Genomic DNA, 9,684 nt, shown 5'->3' on the forward strand with positions numbered 1-9,684 from the left:
ATTATCTGACCTTTTGAATCACCTGAGCACTGTGAATTACCTGTATATTTGGATGTTCACTGTTCTGTTTTGTATGTGTCTTGATCAGTCACTGATGTAATAAATATGTGAAAGCTTCACCAAATGAATTGTGAAGGGTTAGGACATGCACTGAAGCATACTAATTTTTCTACAGTATACTAGACCTGGCATCAGTAATTAATGCAGTTTTTCTAATGGAATTTTCAAAACTATAAAGAATTATGATAATGTTAATATGTTTTGTGATTCCAAATTCACTTAATTCACTCACTATCATTCAGTTTGGATTGAGGTTAGCTTTAATACTTTCTCTTCTTTTACTTTTCAGTTCTTTGGAAGACATTTTTGTTGGAGGGAAAAGTTCTTTCCTATTTTCTTCCTCCATCTTCCCTTTGTTCTTTCCCTTCACTTCACGTTGTTTATATAATTCGGTTTGCACCATACTAAGCATAGAGTGAAGAGAGTTAAGAGATGACATGCTGTACTAAGGATTATACTTAATTAGAATAAAAAAAAAGTTAGCACAATAATTATTTTAATCTGTCCAGGCAAGTTAGAATCAGCTATGTATGCTTATAGAAAAGTTTTGGAAACCATCAAGGAAGACACCATCGAGATAATGGTAACAGTTTTTTTTTCAGGGACAAGCACAAACACAGTCCCCTACTACCACAAATTATGCAGTCAAGTTTCCCACATTGAAATCACAGTGTTCAGCACATGTAGTGTTCAGCATCTGGAGTGTAAGCCAGATGCTTAGCTTTGGGGTAACCACCTTGGTGATCATGGTATCCCCTGCCAGATAAGTATGATAACAGATTTTTTAATGAGTAAAATCTAACGGAAGAAATAATGCTGGGGCCAGAGCAGCGGTGCAAGTGGTAGGGCATTTGCCTTGAACGCACTAACCTAGGACAGACCGTAGTTAGATCCCCGGATCTAACTATATGCCAGAGTCCCATATGGTCCCCAAGTCAGGAGTAATTTCTGATTGCATAGTCAGGAGTAACCCCTGAGTGTCAAGGGTGTAGCCCCCCCCAAAAAAAACAAAAACAAAAACAAAACAAAAGAAGAAAAAATGATGCTAACATTAACATAATATAGAGAACATCATTTACTAAGGTAGGGAGGGAGGAGAGAGCATGTATGTTTTATATATATTAAGAGATTACTGGTGCAGTGACAGTGAAAAATAAAAATTGATAAAGAATCCAAGGGCAGAAGACATTAAAATCATTTAACTCTGAATAATCTCTATGGCCTATATCCTGAAGGATTTTGGGAGCTTCTTAATGATTTTAGGCAGAAAAATACATATGAATTATTAAAATGAGAAAGCATGATGACTGCTGGATATGTATGAAATTGTAGAAAGGCTGTTTTAAATAACAGATGAGTAAAAACAGAATGGTTAGTTGAAGCATAGTGTTATGCTTTTTTGATAGGTTGAGTGTCTTTCAAATATTTTGACAGATTGGAGATATGTAATGGGCCCATGAAAATAGTTAAACTAAGTATTCTATAAGAATGAAAGAAAAAATACAAGAAGTGGAGGGCTTAAGAATAAAATGACTATGAATGCATGGAATATAATGAAATAGAACAATCTATAAAGAATAAGAGATTGTAAAACTTGCTGTTTGAAATGTATTGCTATTTCCTTTAGTATTATGACAATCATGGACTGTAGCTGTGAGGCAACAGATTTTCCTATTCTCATGTAATCCTCATTGAATAAAAGATAAGCTTTCTTAAATGTCATGATGGCCCTCGTGCTAAGAGCAGAGCTCATTTCTCCTGTTTCCAGGAGTTCCCTGTCTTTATATTTCTCTAACGTATTTTGCACACCAAAGCATTAATTAGTATCTTCATTGTCTTTTTTTTCCTCTATAAAAGCTCAAATTTAACTGTATTTTTATAGGACCTCATCACTCCCTCTGATCCACAGGTGTTATATTTCTACCTAGATGCGTCAAACATTTTTGCAACTCTAAGTAGGACACAGTAAATTAAATAGACCATGCATTTTGATGCCTAATTGCACTACAGTTTGATTGCACTGTCATTCTGGTTTCAAGTATCTTTAGTTCTGTCCTTTCATTCAGTCTTATACAGAGAACATGAGTCATTCCTTGCAAGTTGTTTTGATCATCTCTCCTTCTCTGAACCCTGCAGCATCTGAATTTTGCTTACGTCAAATCAAAACTGATCATGAGTCACTCTTAATCTAACTGTCCTCGACATTCATCATAGCCTGATTGTACTTTCTGCTTAATTCAAGCTGCCTGGCTCCTTGTTCATACGCATACATGCTTCTCTTTTCTCCAGGGCATTAGCCGTCTTCCGCCCACCTGGCTTGTTTCCGCTCTTCTCTGCTGTGCCAGACCCCTTGCTCTCTGCTTCAGAGCCAGCACAGCCTCCCCTCCTTAGGAAATCTTTATGTCTCTGCTTATATTCCCTTTAGTGCAGTAAATGTCTCCATCTTCCATACTACTGCCTATAACTTTTATTCATTCATAATTTTTTTTCTGTATGGCTATTGTAAAATATTGAAATGACTTTAAACAGGGAAGCTCTGCCCTCCTCTGCAGAAGTTTACTATCTACTGTAGGAGTCAAAATTGAATATAATTATAAAATTATGTAATGATTATTATGAAGTTAATGGATCAAAGAGATTTTGCAAAAGTAGTCTAGCACAGCTGTGAAGCTTTTGCTCAGAGCTTACTCCTGGCTCTGCATCCAGGGATCACTCCTCATGATGCTTAGAGAAAACATTTGGTGTGCCAGGGATGGAATTTGGGTCAGTAGTGTACAAAGTAAGCATTATACCCACTGTATTATCTCCCTGGCCCAGAGCTGTGAAGATACTTTAGAGAAAGTGTCAAAACATTAATCTTTTAAAGGGTAAGTGTAGAATTTCCCTATTGGCTATTTCTCACAGAGCATCCCTGTTTGGATACTTAGGAAATTATGAAAATCTGGGAGATGCAAATAGGGAAGGGAAATCTTCCCATTTTGTTCCTCTCATAGAGTGCTAGATCACAACTATCATTCACAGTTTAAAAGGTCACCTTAAAATTAGGGATGTGCTTTCAAATTTCCCTAACTTTCCAGGATATTTACATAAAAATTATTGTTCAGTAGGTTTGTGGTAAGGCCCTAGAATTTTGTGGTTTTTAAAACTCCAGGTTTTTTTATGATTATTATGGTTTGCAGTTCATTAATTTTTACAATGCTTGAGTAATTCTGACATGATAGCAAAAATAATAAATAAAGAAATGGTGATTCATAATATGAATCCTAGTGTCCTTTCATGTGTTAGCTTTATAAAAGTAAACATTACTACTGTTCTTATTAACTAATTTTTGAATGTTGATAATATACATCTCTGTCTACTTAAAAAATTGACCTTATACCAGTGAAAACAATTCTGACTTCTCATGTACATAAGACTCTGTAGCATAAATAGGAATGACATAGATACTAGTATGTTAAAAAAACTTCTCAGAAGATTGTGATATTCGTCCAGTTTTTAAAACATTGCATTTGACTATTTGTGGAAATACACAATATGTTTTCCTTACTTTTCTCCTTTCATAATCTCTACAACAAATTCTTCACATAGAGCATGAACAGAGCTACATTCATTGCTTGCTGTGTTTTTCCACACTTATAAAAGGCATGTGATCACAGTCATTTCCTATACAAGACTGATTTCAGAAATACAAATGCTTTGTAGTTATGAAAAAATTGTACCATCCAATGACATTGACCTGCATAACTATATTTCTTATTCTTTATTAAGAATCAGGTACATTATTTTTTCTTTGAATGGTAAAATATACTTAAGTGCTTATATCATGAATGGGAAATAGCTCATGATGAAACTTTGAATCATAAACATGTGTTTATTGTATTTTATAAAATATAAAAACTTAAAACAATGACAAAAATTACATACAGGTAAGTAAAATTTATAAAAATAAAAAGTTTTATTACCTAATTAATAACAATTAAATGATACAAGGTTTTCAGAATAGTTTGCATTTCTGTGTGTATTGATGGAGCTTTAGGAGAACTGATGCCTACACAACTATATTACTAGAACATAAAAGATCTTAGATTTTGTCAAATTTCTCTTCATAAAAACTATAAATATAATTATTGATAAATTAATTTTCTCCAAAAATTAGAATTATTGTAAGATATATTTTAGACATTATTATACTTAACTAATATTTAATTTTTGTTCAAAGTAAATGATAGTTTTGTGCTAAACTACATCTTGATATATTTTAATGTAGCTATATTTGTTAAGTAAATGCACTTAGCTTATAGTTAGAAACCTGATCTTCAAAAATTTTCTCACATCATATTAAAGTGTTTGTTACTTGACATTTATTCTTCAGTTACAACTTTAAATAATGTTTTTACTTTATACAATTATCAATAAAATACAGGCATTTTAAAATTCACCATTTGGAAATTAAAATCTATCATTTATATGCTAAAAATGTCTAAGAAACAGTATTTTAGATGTTCAAAATGCAGAGCTGCAATAACTGCATTTTGCCAACTCACAGACTCACTCCATTCTCAAAAGAGACGTAAACCAAACTGTGACACATCATGGGTACATGACCAAGGAGCTGAAAATAGATCATCTCAGAAGTACTCTGAGTCCCTACCTTGCCCAGAAGCCATACCAGCTGTAGCTTCTGTAGCTGTAGTCTCTGTTTCATCAACGGCTCAGCTTCACTACTGATCTCTGCATAGACTCCAAAGAGAAAAAATCTACAGTTATGCTGGGATTTGGGATGATATCACATCCCTGCTTTCTCATACTCTGGAAGTCCTGGAAGCCAAAACCATGCCCCACAAAAATTGTAATAGCAGTGACAGAGCTTAGAATTTCTGGACTTGTCGCTGTGCACAACTCCATTTTTTTAAATAATTGTCATCCTAGTAAGAGCACACCAATTTTAATGTCAACATAAATTTGAAACCACCTAATGTTCAGAAACAAAACAAATATAAAACTAACAAGTAAAATAAACGTAGAAAATAACATAATAAACCTTCTGACAGTGACTTAATGACCTCATTATAAGATACAATAATTGTCACAAATTTACTTTCTGTTTTGGGTTTGAGACTTACAATATTTTAGTCCATTGACAATTAAGAAAACTGTTCACATAAAGGGCTGCTGTATTGTTGCTGTTGATTACAATTGATTGTTTGATTTATATAAGTGACCTTTAATAATAATTCAGTTAGACTCAATTTATATATTACAAATGCTGCAAGGTCTTTTTTGTTTGACAATGTTTTATTCCTCCACTCCATATAAATGAGTGATTTTCTAGGTAATGGACTCTTGGTTGAAAAATATATTTTGGTATTTGAGCCACAGCTCAGAAGTTACTCATGGCTCTACATTCAGGAATCACTCCAGCCTGGTTTAGGGACCCATATGGGATGCTAAAGATCAAAACTGGGTCTGCTGCATGCAAAGCAAGTGCTCTACTCACTGTGCTATTGCTTCGTTTCCTGAAATTTTTATTCTGTAATTTTGTTGCCTGAACCATTTTATAGATTTGATCTGGTGTGATTCTTATGTTCTTTCCTTCATACTTTGCTTTTCCTCTTCTTTACTTCTTTAAAAAGCTCTCTTTCTTAGATTTTTAATATTCTGATTCTTATGTCTTGGTGTTGTTCTGTTTGAGTCTATTTTGTTTGCTACTCTTTTGGCCTCTTGAATTTGCAGTTTCCTCTTTCCCAATAGTAGGGAAGTTATCTGCTATTATGTCTCCCAATATGTTCTTACCTTTTCCTCATTTCCCCTTCTTGTATTCCTATAATTATATTATATTTTATATTATATAATGAGTTTTCCTCATGTTTTTGTTCATTGAGTATCTTAAATTTTCTTCTATTCTTTTTTAAATTTTTTAACCTTTTTAATTCAAAACGGGCTTGTAATTTGTTTTCATGTTAATGTATACATGTATTCATGTATATATGAATATAAAATATTCATGTATATTTTCATGTTTGTTCCACTATGCTTCTACTTCTATTTTATGATTCTTCTACTATGCATGCTAACTTTTTCTTTAGTCCCTTAAGTTCCATTTGTGAGTATTATCTTATTATCTGAAAGTTCTTTGAGTTGATTGAATTGTTCATCTATTGATTAATTAATTCTGCTGGCTACAGCCTCCTTGATTTTAGTTGCTTATGCATTGTCAATTGTAGTTTTTATTGAACATGCTCAAGCATTTTGATGTGAAATTTGCCTAGCTTTCTCTACCTGTCTGCAATTGCAGTTGAACTTTGTAGTTTCCCATTATTCTTTGCATTTTGGAAGTTTTAATATTGGAGTTTGTTGTTCTCTGTTACTTAAAAAAGTGATCTATTAAGCTGATTATACTAAAGATGGCTACTAATACATCTGGCCCGAGCTTTGGGAAGAGGGGAGAGATTTGACTATTGGATAGCTATTTGGAGCTTGGGAGTGAAAATTTAGGTCTAGAAGTAATTCTCTCCTTAAGAGCAATGCACCTGAGATGGGAAGGCAGTCATATAAGGACTGGCTACTTGCTGGGCTTGTAGAAACAAGGAATGGTGTGAATAGTTGGTTGCTCTGGGCTCAGGAGCATGCACTTTCAGCTAAAGAAAGGGTCTTTCAATTTTTTCCTTCCCACTCCTCCCTCCTTTTTACATTTCTTAAATTAATATTATTACCACTTTCCTTTAAACAAGTAATATAAAATTTATTATTCCCTGCCTGCTAAGGGAGTAGGCTTGTGAATGGGTGGGTATATGGGAACAATGGTGGAGAGAATATTACATTAGTGGTTGTATTGTTGTTTAAAAATGAGTGGCAGAAATGAATGCATTATGAGAAACAAGTAACAGATATGCTAAAGTTTTATAAATCTTTAAATTCAGTAAAAAGTTTAATAAAGTAAAAAATTGAATCTGCAAAGGCTGGCTACTGAAAACCAATTAGCAATAATATAACTGAATATTTAGTGTTATTACACTTATTTATTTCTGGGTTGTTTTTTTTTTTGTTGTTGTTGTTGTTGTTCTACAGCAAATGATACTCAGGGTTTACATATTGCTCTGTACTAAGGAAGTATTTCTGTAGGTACTTTTGCAGAACAAATAGAATGCTGAGAATGAAGTTGGATAGATGCCCGTGCAATGCATTTATCTTGCCTAAGGTACTATCAACCTCAGAAAACTTTTAAAGAAAGATTAAAACCTGTTTAGAACTAAATAATTATGACATTTGAAATATCAGAGTTTTGTTTTTTCTGATTGAAAAATACATTTCTGGGGCCAGAGTGACAAAGCAGCAGGTAGGGCATTTGCCTTACATGTGGCTGACACAAGTTCTATCCCTGGCATCCCATATTGTCCCCTGAGGCTGCCAGGAGTAATATCTAAGTGCAGAAATTATAAATGTGGTTGCTTCATTAGTTTAGTTTCATTTTAGTTTAGCTTAGTTTAGTTTTCTTTTTAGTCTTTAGTAAGAGTTTCAATCAAATGATGCTGTAGAACTTACTGTAAAAGTGTTTTTTTACAGAACATTGATGGCTGTGAATGTCATCTTTTCTCACTCTTCTTATCTAACTAATTGTATGAATCAAGTTTTTCAGCACTTGTTTTACTGTGGTAATCTTAATAATCACTCAAGGTCCACATTTGTATGAAAATAAGGCTTCCAATTATGAACAGATCTTATACTTAATTTGGAACTATAAGCATGTTATAAGAACTGATTTGATATCCACAGAAATCAGGTTTCATAAAGACAATAAGTTAATAAAAATAAAGTTGCCTATAACATAAAGAATATCAAGCACATAGACATTTTATAAATATATTTAATTCCTTTGATTTTTTATGTCTGCACTTTCTTGATGCAAACCATGTGGACCATACTAGACACTAGACTATTTAAATATTTCTAATTTGACCTCAGATGTAGATTTGTTTCAGACAGAATATATGGTTCATAATTAATATTTAAGAAAATAAATAAACACTATCAATAATTCAGACATAGCAGGATTACAAGATTTTGGTTTGTCTTAATAACTTGAAAATAGTAAATTCATTGCAGTTCTATTAATATTGAGTTTATAACCTTTTATTAAATATGTAAATTTAACCAAAATAGATCGCCAGTGTTTGGTTTTACAGTAATAACAAGTAAAACTTGAGCCACCAACTATGCAGTCTTTCTTGTATATATCTCTGCTTTGTTTTACTGAAGTTGAAAAAAATTAAATATTTGTTCTGTGTCTGGTTTATCAAAACCAAGTATGATACAGTGTATCACCTAAAATATGTGATTAATTTATAAATCATCTTATTTAATTTTCTTGGTATTTGTTTAGCAAAATTAATATTAAAGATGTGTTTATTTGATTATTCACGAATAAATTCACTATGACAGTCAAACAGTATTTGAAGATAAAGTACAGTGTTTCTTTGGGAGTGTATATGGGAGATTAATTATGAAAAGCAGTTTGCAGGAGTTTGTGAGTTTGTTCTTAGAAGTCTTGTCTCTCATCTAATATTGGAAAGATATATTTTAATATCAGAATTAGAAGTATTACTGTACTTATTAACATATGCAGTATAGTAGCTTTTGCTCTTTAGTAATAAAGTTTTAAACTTTTATAATTTCCAAGGATAATAACGCCATAAATTTGTTAAAGTTCTTTTCAGTATTCTCACTCATTCCACATCAAAAGACTCTTCAGAAAAAAAGACTGTCAAAAAGTTATGAATGACAAATAAAATTAAGACATCCTACTTGGTCTAAACATTTTCTACTCAATTTTTATCTAATTTTGATTTATTAAGGAATAAGTTAAGTAATTATTTACCCCAAATAATATTTTATAATTTCTCCAGCAAGGTGACAAGCTAACAAAACTCTAGTCACTTGTTCCTTGCAAGTGCAACAGATATGCATGTATATTGGAAAAATTACACTTGATAATTAAAAATTTTAAAAATAAATGTTTCTGTAAGAAAAAGTGTATTAAACCAACAAAATTTAGGTAGCTTGAGACATCTTTTTTTGTACAACCCACGAACTCCTTAAAAACCTTTGAGTGTGGTCTTTATGGCAGCCAGCAACAAAAGCGTTAGTCTGGGTGTGATGTGCACTGCAGGACAAAAGCAGCTCCACATATTTGGGCTATTACTGAACCAATGGTGCTGCTTGACAAACATTGGCTGCTGTAGTGCCTAGCACTTCTTAGCACCACTGAGAACCTCTCACAGGCCCCATATCCCTTAAGTTTTTAGATAAAGTATTTATTGTCTATTTGTTTTATTACTTGAGATAAAACTTAATCATGCACTTCATTATCCCAAGTACAAAATGTTGATGTATTGAAAATCTGACCATCAATTACATGATTTTAAAATAAAGCCCTGTACTGTCCTCCATCAGGAAAGTAAATTAAATATATGGAGACAAGTTTATCTTTTATTTGTCCCTATGCAAGCATTTAACTTTTGATGTTGACACAAATTTTCTTTTCTATATGTATGAAACTGTTATGAACAATTCTCTTGTGTCTAGAATCCAAATAGTGCAGGAAAGATTTAGGACAGAATGAAATTG

The 9,684-nt window shown here is 32.5% G+C and overlaps 1 non-coding gene across 1 annotated transcript; it reads right to left on the minus strand.

The window, feature by feature from the left end:
* Window positions 1–659: 659 nt before the first annotated feature.
* LOC126008118 (U1 spliceosomal RNA) lies at window positions 660–831 on the minus strand. Its single transcript, XR_007495513.1, has one exon. It is a non-coding gene; the product is annotated as a U1 spliceosomal RNA (small nuclear RNA).
* Window positions 832–9,684: the final 8,853 nt, after the last annotated feature.

This window comes from Suncus etruscus, chromosome 4 (assembly GCF_024139225.1).
Source record: "Suncus etruscus isolate mSunEtr1 chromosome 4, mSunEtr1.pri.cur, whole genome shotgun sequence".
In the NCBI taxonomy this organism is placed as follows: Eukaryota; Metazoa; Chordata; class Mammalia; order Eulipotyphla; family Soricidae; genus Suncus; species Suncus etruscus.